General features: G+C 33.5%; 1 long non-coding RNA gene across 1 annotated transcript; it reads right to left on the bottom strand.

Annotated features, from left to right (window-relative positions):
* Positions 1-7,241: 7,241 nt before the first annotated feature.
* On the bottom strand, positions 7,242-10,213 carry LOC145791020 (uncharacterized). Its single transcript, XR_014330635.1, has 2 exons — positions 8,581-10,213; positions 7,242-7,495 (listed from the first exon to the last, which is right to left on the bottom strand). It is a non-coding gene; the product is annotated as an uncharacterized LOC145791020 (long non-coding RNA).
* Positions 10,214-10,561: the final 348 nt, after the last annotated feature.

The raw sequence follows: 10,561 nt of genomic DNA on the forward strand, positions 1-10,561 counted from the left end.
TTTCAGCCTTTACGAAGTCACTATAAGAAGAGTTTAGGGCTGGGAGAGAAAATTTGACAGGAAGGTCTGGATAGTTGGGAGTAAAAGGAGAACCATGGGGTGAAAGCCCTAGGAGATGGCAAATATCAAGAACGGTGGGGGCCATCATACCGCACCGAAACTGGAAGAAATTGAAAGCCATATTCCAAAAACATAAGGCAGCAGGAATCAAAAAGGGGTCTTCAGGAATAATGAACCTGGAAAGTCGAAGGGCATCGAGGATATAAAGCTCTTGTAGGTCATCTTCTCTCGCAGGCACCACTCTGTCATACCATTCCTCCCATTCAGTCCTCAATGTCGGCCAGCAGCGATGAGGACGGTTTACCCTCCAAGTTCCCCAATCAAGCCTTCCTTCGTAAAAAAGGAAATGGTCCTCCAAACGAGGGTATAGAGCTGGGAGTTGAGCAGGAACCTCCCGGAAGATAGGACCTAGGACGTACTCCTGTTTGTTGCTGTGGCGAGGAACGAAAAGACGACCATCGATGTTACTTGACTCACCAGATGTCAGCTTGCTGATTTCTTCATCGATACAATGTTTCAAAGCCATGGTAGGACTGATATGGTCACCAGCAAGTACTTTTAGAGAGGAAGGATTCATTGGTAGTAAGCAAAAGAAGAGCAAAGAAGATCAGAAGAACCAGTAGAGAGAAGGGTTTGTAAAAGACAAGAGATTTCGGAACACGAAACGAGAGGGTTTTAAAACCTTTGTGTCCGAAATTATACCCCGTAAGTTGTTAAGTACTAACAGTACGAATGCGAGGAATTTCTTCCAATATTGATAGTTTTGGAAGGAAAAGCTTATTCCGGGGATTGGGGCCAGCTTCGAAATGAAATATTTGGCTTCGAAAACAAGATCTTGGCGTCAAAAAATCAAATAAAAACGGCTTCGAAATACATAAGTCGGCTTCGAAGCCTAGTATATGCAGGTACTAAATTGCTTGGTTATGAGTCTGTTTAGGGGCTATAAACCAAAGTAACGACCTTCGAAGCAAAACCTAGTATTCTCTAAGTATGAGAAACGCTGTTCGGAGCATACTACATGCTTAAAAATGCTTGAATGCTCAAAGTATTGGTCTACTTTAAAAAATCTAAAGACCTGTTTGAAGGTTATCAGTCAAAATGACAACATTCGAAGCAAACCCTAGGACTCTTTAAGGAAGAAGGGCACTGTTCGAAACATCCAAGACCAATCATTGGTTTCTATATGAGCAAAAAGGAATTGCCATAGGTTGCCCTTCGAAGCCAAAAGAGATCAGTTTAAAATTAATTGGCTTTATCAACCATGACCATATATTGGTTACAATTAGTGTTGAAGAGTAAAGTCATTCGAAGTACTAAAATAATATCTGCCAGAATTGCCAATTTTACACCATGAATTGGAAAAGGACATGATTGGTTCTTTTAGTACTTCATTAAACAATTGATTCGAAGGATGAGATTGTTCAAATTCGAAGTTACGAGTTAGCTGTTAAAAATAAAGATAAAAGGAAACAAAGTCAAACAGTGTTAAATACAGAAAGACTTTGTTTACATTAAAGCCAAGATGATTACATTAAGTAACCCTATCTGGGTACAAATTCAAGCTCATAAAAATAAGGAATAGAATAAATAACAAGGTCATGAAATTTTGTCCAGCAATGGTCAATAAATTTCTGTTCTTTCTTTATTATTTCTTCTATCTCTTCCAAAGTTGGTTACATAAGCTGATGAGCTCTCACTTCATAATAGAGTTCTTCAGCCTTTGCTTCGAAAGCCTCTTCCCTCGATTTTTGTTCCAATTCATCTATGACCAAATCATCCCAGTACGCAGAGTCTTTATTCCTGAAGTCATCGAACTCTTCAATAAAATTCTCTGCTTCATACTGAGCATGAATTCGGAGAGATAAAAATTGATCCAGATTTTGGATGGTGATCTTAGAATTTTGATGCCAGTAGAGGAGCACTGGGAGTTGGTCTAAAAACAAATGAAGCTCTGCTTGGGCAATAGGGTTGAGGACATGACCCCTAGTCAGAACATCACAAGCCCATTGAAAGTTCTTAAGAGGAATGTCATCCTCAAGAACATTGAAGGGCAGGTGGGAGAAAGCCGCAAGCAAAAGTTGAGCTTGCTTTCGCTCGGCTGGAGAAGGGGGTGACGGAGGTTGGTAAGGTGGAAAAACTTTGTCCATCGGAAGGGCAAGTCTTAGTTTTTCTGTCCAAGAAAGAATGGGAGAAGGAGAAGGAGAAGATAATCCTGCTTCGGAAGATGGGAAGAGAGTAGATGGCTCTGCTTCAGAAGACAAAGGGAAGGGAGTAGATGTTTCTATCTCAGAAGATGCAGAAGAGGGTGTGGATGCCTCTATTATGGGAGATGGCACGGGGGCAGAAGGAACAAAGGCATTAATGTAATCAAGCCAATCAGAAGAACAAATCTTCGCCTTCTTGGCTAAGAATGAAGGGGTATACCCTTGTGCTTCTTCTAGACGCCGGGCAGGGTGCATTATCTTTGTAGGCATGGAAGAAGTATACCAAGCCACAAGTAGAGTCTCTTCCAAGTTACGTCGAAGGTCAATGGGCACGTAAGGGTAGACCACTGAGCTTCGAGCGTAGGAGGGAAACTCCAAGGGGTCAGTGAACTCAACAAAATGGTGATTGATTCGCTCCCTTAAATCGTAAGTCTCAGGAGTTGACCAGCTTGTCCAGCCAGAAGCCCCAGAGGGTGAAGAGTTTACAGTTTCATCCCATGTAGAGGTCTGTGAAGAAGAGTTTCCTAAGTCCATATTTGCAACTTGTCGAAGCAAAGGCTTGAGAGTAGTTTGGTCAAAATACAAAGGGAGCTTAGGGGAAGAACTCTTTGTGTCTGTAAGATTGTAAACCAAGGGATTAAAGGCAATGTGTTCGTAGTCCAAAGGTTTATAATCTGCAAAAGCCTCCATTACCTGGATAGAGAAGGGCGGGTAAAGATGGCTAATGAATGCGTGGAGATTCTTTCGAGGAGGAATAACATCACTCAAAGACTCTTCATATGCTTGATCAGTAGTAAGGGAAGTTGATGCAGCCATAGCCTGTTCGAATACTAAGGTATTGGGATGTTCAACGAGTTAATGCAAATGATCACCAAATGGATGACGGTTGTATTTCTAGAATTTGGACTCCATACACGATCTAGAGGCGCGGGAAAATTGTAATCCACTAATATCACCAAGTATTGGGTATATTAGTGCGGGAGGTAATGTTGGCTACATATTTTGTAAAAGCCAGTTACAGTTCGACACGTGGCAGAGTAAGGGTAATAAAGGAAGGTTATTCAAGCCTTTAATCCCGATCGTACACGTGGCAATAAATATTGATCCTCACATGATCTGAGTAACACTAGATCAATAACGGGATGCAAGATGACATATCTTCAACGGTTACTCATATTCAAATTCAAGTACAAGAGGGAAGCTTAACTGCCAGTAATGGCGTAATGGAGCTACTTGTAAGGAAGCATGATCAGCGATCATGGAGGAGCAGTTCGACGGTTCGAAGTGCAGTTCGAAGGTCATCACTGACAAGTATAAATAGCAGGAGAGCCCCCAGAAAAAAGGACGGACTCAGATCATATAAACCAGTCATTTACTTCATATATTTTCTTTTCCAGTCTTTTACATTTCCAGTCTTTAAATACCTGTTCTTTAAATACCTGTTCTTTAAATACCTGCACTTTAAATACCTGCACTGCACCTCGATTCATAGGAGTAGCTTCAAGTAGATTGAAGTAGATTGCTGTTGTAAACCTCTTCGAGGCTGAGTTCGGACCATTGTAAGTGTTCATTTTTATGAAATACTTCAATTGTTCTTCGTATTACTGTTATTTCTCTTACTTTCTCCTAAGTCAAGCCACCAGTAAAAGTCCTCTTCATTGAGGCTGAAAAGAACTAAAACACAATCGTCTGATAATTGGTTGGCAATCACAATTTCTGTAAGGACTGATTGATCCTTGCTGGCACGCTCACATTTACAAAAATACCCTTCGAAAAGCCAAAAAGCCAACAAAATTATTCAAATCATTAAAATAAGACTGATGATAATCTTTACCGACAAAAATAACACCTAGTCCAAATTATAAACCAAAAGAAATCTAACTCGTTTTCCTTTTATGATGTGAACTCAAAAGTGAAGCAGGTAGGGCTGTTATTTATGGCAAATTTGTCATACAACTGTTTCAATTTTTGTTTTCCTTCTTATTTTATGTCTTCCTTTTCTCATTTGCTATTTCATAACACACTAGCTTCTCTCTCTCTCTCTCTCTCTCTCTCTCTCTCTCTCTCTCTCTCTTTAGAGAAATGTAAGATCTATTATATATATTACTTGTAAAAATATTAAGTTAATTTAATAATTATAACATATTTAATATTTTGCGTTTGTAGTCCAAATAATAAATTGAATAAGTTAACTTTTTGTGTGAATGAAATAAACAAAAAAAAATCTTAAGAAATTATTTAAATCATTAAAATAAGACTGATGATAATCTTTACCGACAAAAATAACACCTAGTCCAAATTATAAACCAAAAGAAATCTAACTCGTTTTCCTTTAATGATGTGAACTCAAAAGTGAAGCTGGGTAGGGCTGTTATTTATGACAAATTTGTCATACAACTGTTTCAATTTTTGTTTTCCTTCTTATTTTATGTCTTCCTCTTCTCATTTGCTACAAGATTTCATAACACAATAGCTTCTCTCTCTTTCTCTAGAGAAATGTTAGATAGTTCAAAAATTTTATCAAAAGTTTTATCAAATGTCTCATATGGATATGAGCCTTACACAAAATGAGTCTCATGTGGGTTCCACACTCATGTGAAACATTTGGTAGAATTTTTGATAAATTTTTTAGAATCTTTAGCATTTTTGATATATATATATATATATAGGTAATTTTTAAGTGTGAAAATATATATCATATATATTTGTATAAATTCTCATAAATATATGTAATAACTTGTGTGAGGTAACTTACACATATTTATAAAAACTTATATAAGTACATATGATATACGCTTTACATACTCAAACACTTCCTTACATATGTACACACACACATGAGAGAGAGAGAGAGAGAGATTTTTTTTCACTCCATTAATTGTACTAGACTAGTTATGATACTTCGACCGGAGGATTTTTTTAGAGTGGCTTTTCGTATGTTTGATATTTTTTTAAAAGTAATTTTCAATACTATTTGTACAATTAATTTTCTTAGAATTAAATTTCAATCATTCAAAAAATTATTATAAAATTACCCTATTAAAAATCACTCTATAAGATCCGAATTCAACCAAGGTCTACTTCTTTCTTTTTTCTGTTTTTTTTTGGATAATCAGTTATCAATGTTCCCGAACCCTACGTGAAGCACCCTTCCATGCAGAGTCATTTTGATGATTCAAACTATTCGACTTAGTTTATGGAGCAAATAATTCATATAATTGATTGAATTGGACATTGATATTCACATGATCAGAGATGTTTTTTTTTTTTTTTTATGAAATTGAGAATAGATACTATTCTTTTTTTAAAAAAATATTACATATAATCTTATTTCTTAGACGCTATTATATTTGAAATTGCGAATAGACATATAAAAAAATGAATGGCTATTATTGAAATTATATTTATTGTCCATTTTTTTTTTCAAATATGATTTTAATATATAGTTACTGATGTCAAATCATTATAATTTTTTATATGAATATTCTACTCAAATTTTTTTAAAAAGTAAACAGTTCGAATCATCAAAATCGATTATAAAATAGACTTAAAAATTCAAATGATCTCTCAAATTAAAATGACAATTTAAAAGAAGTTAAAACTAATGAAAAAATAAAATTATGTATAGCATCACTTTTTTTTCTTAAGATAGAATTGTGACCAAATGTAATGGTTGGATTTGATTTTTTCATACAAATAATTTATTTGCCAAATTTAACAAAATAATTAATTGCGCGTTAAAAAAAAGAAGACAATAATTGATTGACAACAAATAGTGGACAGAAATAGAGACAATAATTGATTGACAACAAAAAGTGGACAGAAATAGACCCACAGAGTCGAGAAGTTATTGGTTGGCTTTGGGGCACCGCCATGTGATGTTCCAATGGTATTGTTATTGGTAGAGAGAGGGGAGCTCACGAATTTTTGTTGAATGATTGAAAAACATGAAGAGGTGTGAATTTTTCCACAAGGTCTCCTCAATTAGACAATCCCAATCCAATCAATCAAAATAATTTATAATTGAAAAAATTGATTGTTGAAAAGCAGTGACTGGGGGTGCATTTAGTTTTATTTTTTATTATCAACTTCCGTAAAAAATTTCACCAAATTTGATAATTTGATAATCTTCAAGCAAAATTTAGAAACACTCCTTATGCAATTTTTTTATTTTTCATCTTGATTATTTAATCAATTTTTGTCAAATAATTAAAAGCAGATCTACAACAAACTGTCCAACATAAAATCTTAAAAAATTAACAAATAAATAAATAAATAAGAAGAATAAAAGAAGCAGAAAAAATGAAAAAGGTTAATAAAAAATTTATTTAAACTAAACAAACTTAAAGTATACCATTACTAAAATTTCAGTTTTTTGCGGCGGTAAAATACCGTGGCTAATACTCCTAATGCCGTCGGCAAAGGGGGGTCGCAACTGGGGGCGTTGCAAAAGAGTTTTTGCGATGGCACATTGTCGTCACTAATGTTTTGCGACGGCATTTTAGCCTTTTGCGACGGCACTTTACAGTAGCTAATAACGTTTGAAATTTCTTGACTTTTTGCAACGGCACTATTTTTACCGTCGCTAAAAATGTTATTTGAGACGGCAAAAAATGCCGTCGCTAATAATCTTTTTTTTTGCAACGGCAAGAACACTGTTTTTGCGACGGTATAGTGCCGTCACAAAAAGTATTTAAAATATGAAAATTTTTATTTTTTGCGACAGCATACTACCGTCACAAAAAATATTAAAAAAATAAAAAAAAATCTATTTTTTGCGATAGTTTAGTACCGTCGCAAAAAGTAAAACCTGTAACAGAATTAATAAAAATATTAAAATTTTCTATTTTTTGCAACGGTATAGTGTCGTCGCAAAAAAGAAAAAAAAAAATCCTATGATAAAAGTATTAAAAATATTAAAATTTCTCCATAATAATTGCATAGTAATATAAAAATTCCTGTATAAAAATAACAATTTCTTCATAATAAAATATCTTTCCATACATATAATTATACATCAACAAAATTATCTCATTACATAATGTTCCATAATATATATATATATATATATATATAATGTTTAAATACATGATTTTGTTCATAATTCAAAATAACATAAATCAAAATTAAATGTTTTTCTCATCATTCTTCGTAGATAACAAAAACAAAAGTTAGCCACATTCTCCACAGGCATGCATTCCACAAGAAGCACACTCCTACATGGGAAATATCTAAAAAATAAAAATAAAAATAATTAATGACAATATAATTATGTGTTAATGTTAATTACAAAAAAAACATAAAAATTTAACTACTATAGCATCAAATAAAACATTTTTTTTGTTAGTCATCAAATCCCACATGGATAATTAAACATCTCAATCAAATACAAAAATAAAAATAAAAATGTTGAGCTTTATGGAGTTTCCTTTGCTTTAATTAGAGTCATGTGAATATAAAAATTTGGAGTTCGTGCATGTAAATTATGGTTGCTTGTGTTAAAGAACCTCAGGGTTAATATTTGACTGAAATTACAGTGTAAAAAAATTATGACACTTGCTACACTACCAAACAAATACAGGCATTAAAAAAAATTCAAGATCATAATAAACAAAATAATAATTTGTAAATAAAATTTTCAATCAATAGACATTTACAAGACAAAAAGTATCAAAAAAAGATTTTATAAAATATTTTACAAAAACAAAAACAAAAAAGGATCAAAATATAATAAAAAATATGATATAAGCACTTTTTCCACATTGATCACTGTTACATGGAGTCGTGATTAACATCAATTATATCCATAACCGAAGATCACTTTGATTGCAATCAAAACCACCATAATGAATCGTAATGCACATCACTTTGAAACATAATTAAACATCATAATAGGATGTAACTGTTTATTATTTATAACTAACATTAATTTACACTAAAATTTAAATATGGTATATATAATGTGTATTATAACATGACTTTAGCTAAAGGCTTCAAATAAATTGAAACTTAGTGTGGGAAAATGTTAGGACTTGGGGGGACATTTACAAACAAATATAGTATATAAATTAGTATTTTTGAAATAGATGCAGGGGCCATGGGAAAAATCCTTATACCTTTACAAGTCAAGAAGTGCTAATTAATAAGGACTACCCCATACCTAACCTTTTATGAGTTAAATCGCTAAAGACACAAAATTTAAGATATCACCGATTTTATTTTTTTAATGTCAAGAGATACCACAGTTCAAAACATCAAAATCTACCTCAAACTATACAATGATTGATGCAAAATCAAAACATTATCTAGTACTCACAGGTGTAGTGATATTAGAGACTTCACCATTCGTATATAGGTCTTCCATTAGCGCGTCCAGCCCTGAAAAAATGTAGCAATTCTTGAAATATAATATGAAAAACAAAAGAGAAAATTCAATCCATGCCAATGCATCTTTTAAAAAAAAATAATTTAAAACACACCCACTCAAGATTTGGCCAATCTGAATTTTATAAAAGACCTTCAAGAACATGATAAGAAGTTAAAGAATGAAGCACTTTCCCACATTCTGTAAAATTAAAGACTCCATGGTGTCTAAATTCCCCATAAATAATAGGCCATTAATATGTCTATATAACAAATTAAAGTCTGTATAGTCAGACAAAAGATGAACAAATATATATATATATATATATATATATATATCTCCTGGCAATATTTATTCCTTCCAAATTTCATAAAAAAGGATTAGTTCACATCAATTCTGGAATGAGAATAGGAGTTTTCAAAGTAAAGTCACAAGCAACATTAATCTAAAACACCAACTGAAAATGTAGTCCAATGACATTGATAACCATCTTCATTTTCCACATTTCACTTTAAAAATAAATAAATAAATAAATAACTTTGTGGTCACAGTCAATAACTTTCCCCTCATTATGAACAGCATCTCATCGACTGGGTCCCCCTCTCGAACAATGAAGCTTTCTTCTGTGTAGAGCACTGGTCTTAGACAATCACACATTGCATCCAACAGTTGTTTGTCCATTTTCTCAAACATTTGCACCTTTTATAAACATTCCACAAGAATGAATTAGATTTAATTCATGAGCTAATAATCGTGAAAATCTATCTAAAATTACAGAAAGAATAACCAAAAATAACCATTCAATGACGGTATTGTGTGTTACTCTCTCTTGATCCCTAGAAATATATTTCTCTAGTTAAAGAGTAAGTTATACTTCAAGATTAAAAAATGAAAATTGCCTTATCTAAGTAAATTGTGTGATGACCTATGCTCATAAACTCCAAATAGATTTTGTAGCATCCGGGTACTTGACCCAAGACTGTAAACCTTCCAAACAGTAAGAAAACAAGACATAATAGATCCTATCCACAAAAAATAAGCATTCAATTGAAATTGCACCTAATTCTTGGTACTAGCTATTCTAAACTCTAATTAATGGCTGAAATAGGATAATCAATTAATAAGACAATTTAAGAGTGCAAAATAGAAAGCACAAGCCCACATGAGGTGTTGAAATCACCAATGAGAGTAAAAAAGAAAATTCAAAAAACAAACGGCAGGAAAATAATAACCAGGAATTAATTTAGCTAAACTGCAACTTGAATCAAAACAAAAAGGCAGGAAAATAATAACCAGGAATTAATTTAGCTAAATTGCGACCTGAACTCCATTCAGACAACAAACCTGTAGCAGCCAAGGCTTAAAGCTACGGAAAGAAGATATACATTATATAATCAACTATACCATTCTCACTCCTTGGAAGGATACATATAAAAAACAGCAGGAGAGAAAAAAATGATAATTGAAGAGGCAAAAAAAACTCACTCTCATGAGCAGAGACAAACAGATGGCGCTTTATGTCCCTTCTCAGGTCCTTCGGAAGATTACAGATCAGATTCTGTTCATCAGATGTTGAGGTGGTGGAAGAGGAGGCCGACGCTGCTGCTGCTCCGACGCTGCTCCAAGCAATTTCTGCCGTCGCAAATACTCTATTTTTTGCGACGGCAAGTTGTGTGATCTCAAAAAGTCACATTTTTTGAGACGACAAGTTGTGTCGTCTCCAAAAGTCACATTTTTTTTGACGGCAAGTTGTGCCGTCGCAAAAAGTTCAGTCTCATAAGCCCACTTTTCCTGTAGTACCCTGAGCATTGGGCTCTGTTTCATATAGGATAAAATGCTACAATGGTTAAATTTGCACACCATATAATATTTTATTATCCATATATCATCAACATATTATGTGGCCCCAGTTTTCATATCTGTTACTAACACA

Source organism: Camellia sinensis, chromosome 5 (assembly GCF_055761805.1).
Source record: "Camellia sinensis isolate YWXY chromosome 5, ASM5576180v1, whole genome shotgun sequence".
NCBI lineage: Eukaryota > Viridiplantae > Streptophyta > Magnoliopsida > Ericales > Theaceae > Camellia > Camellia sinensis.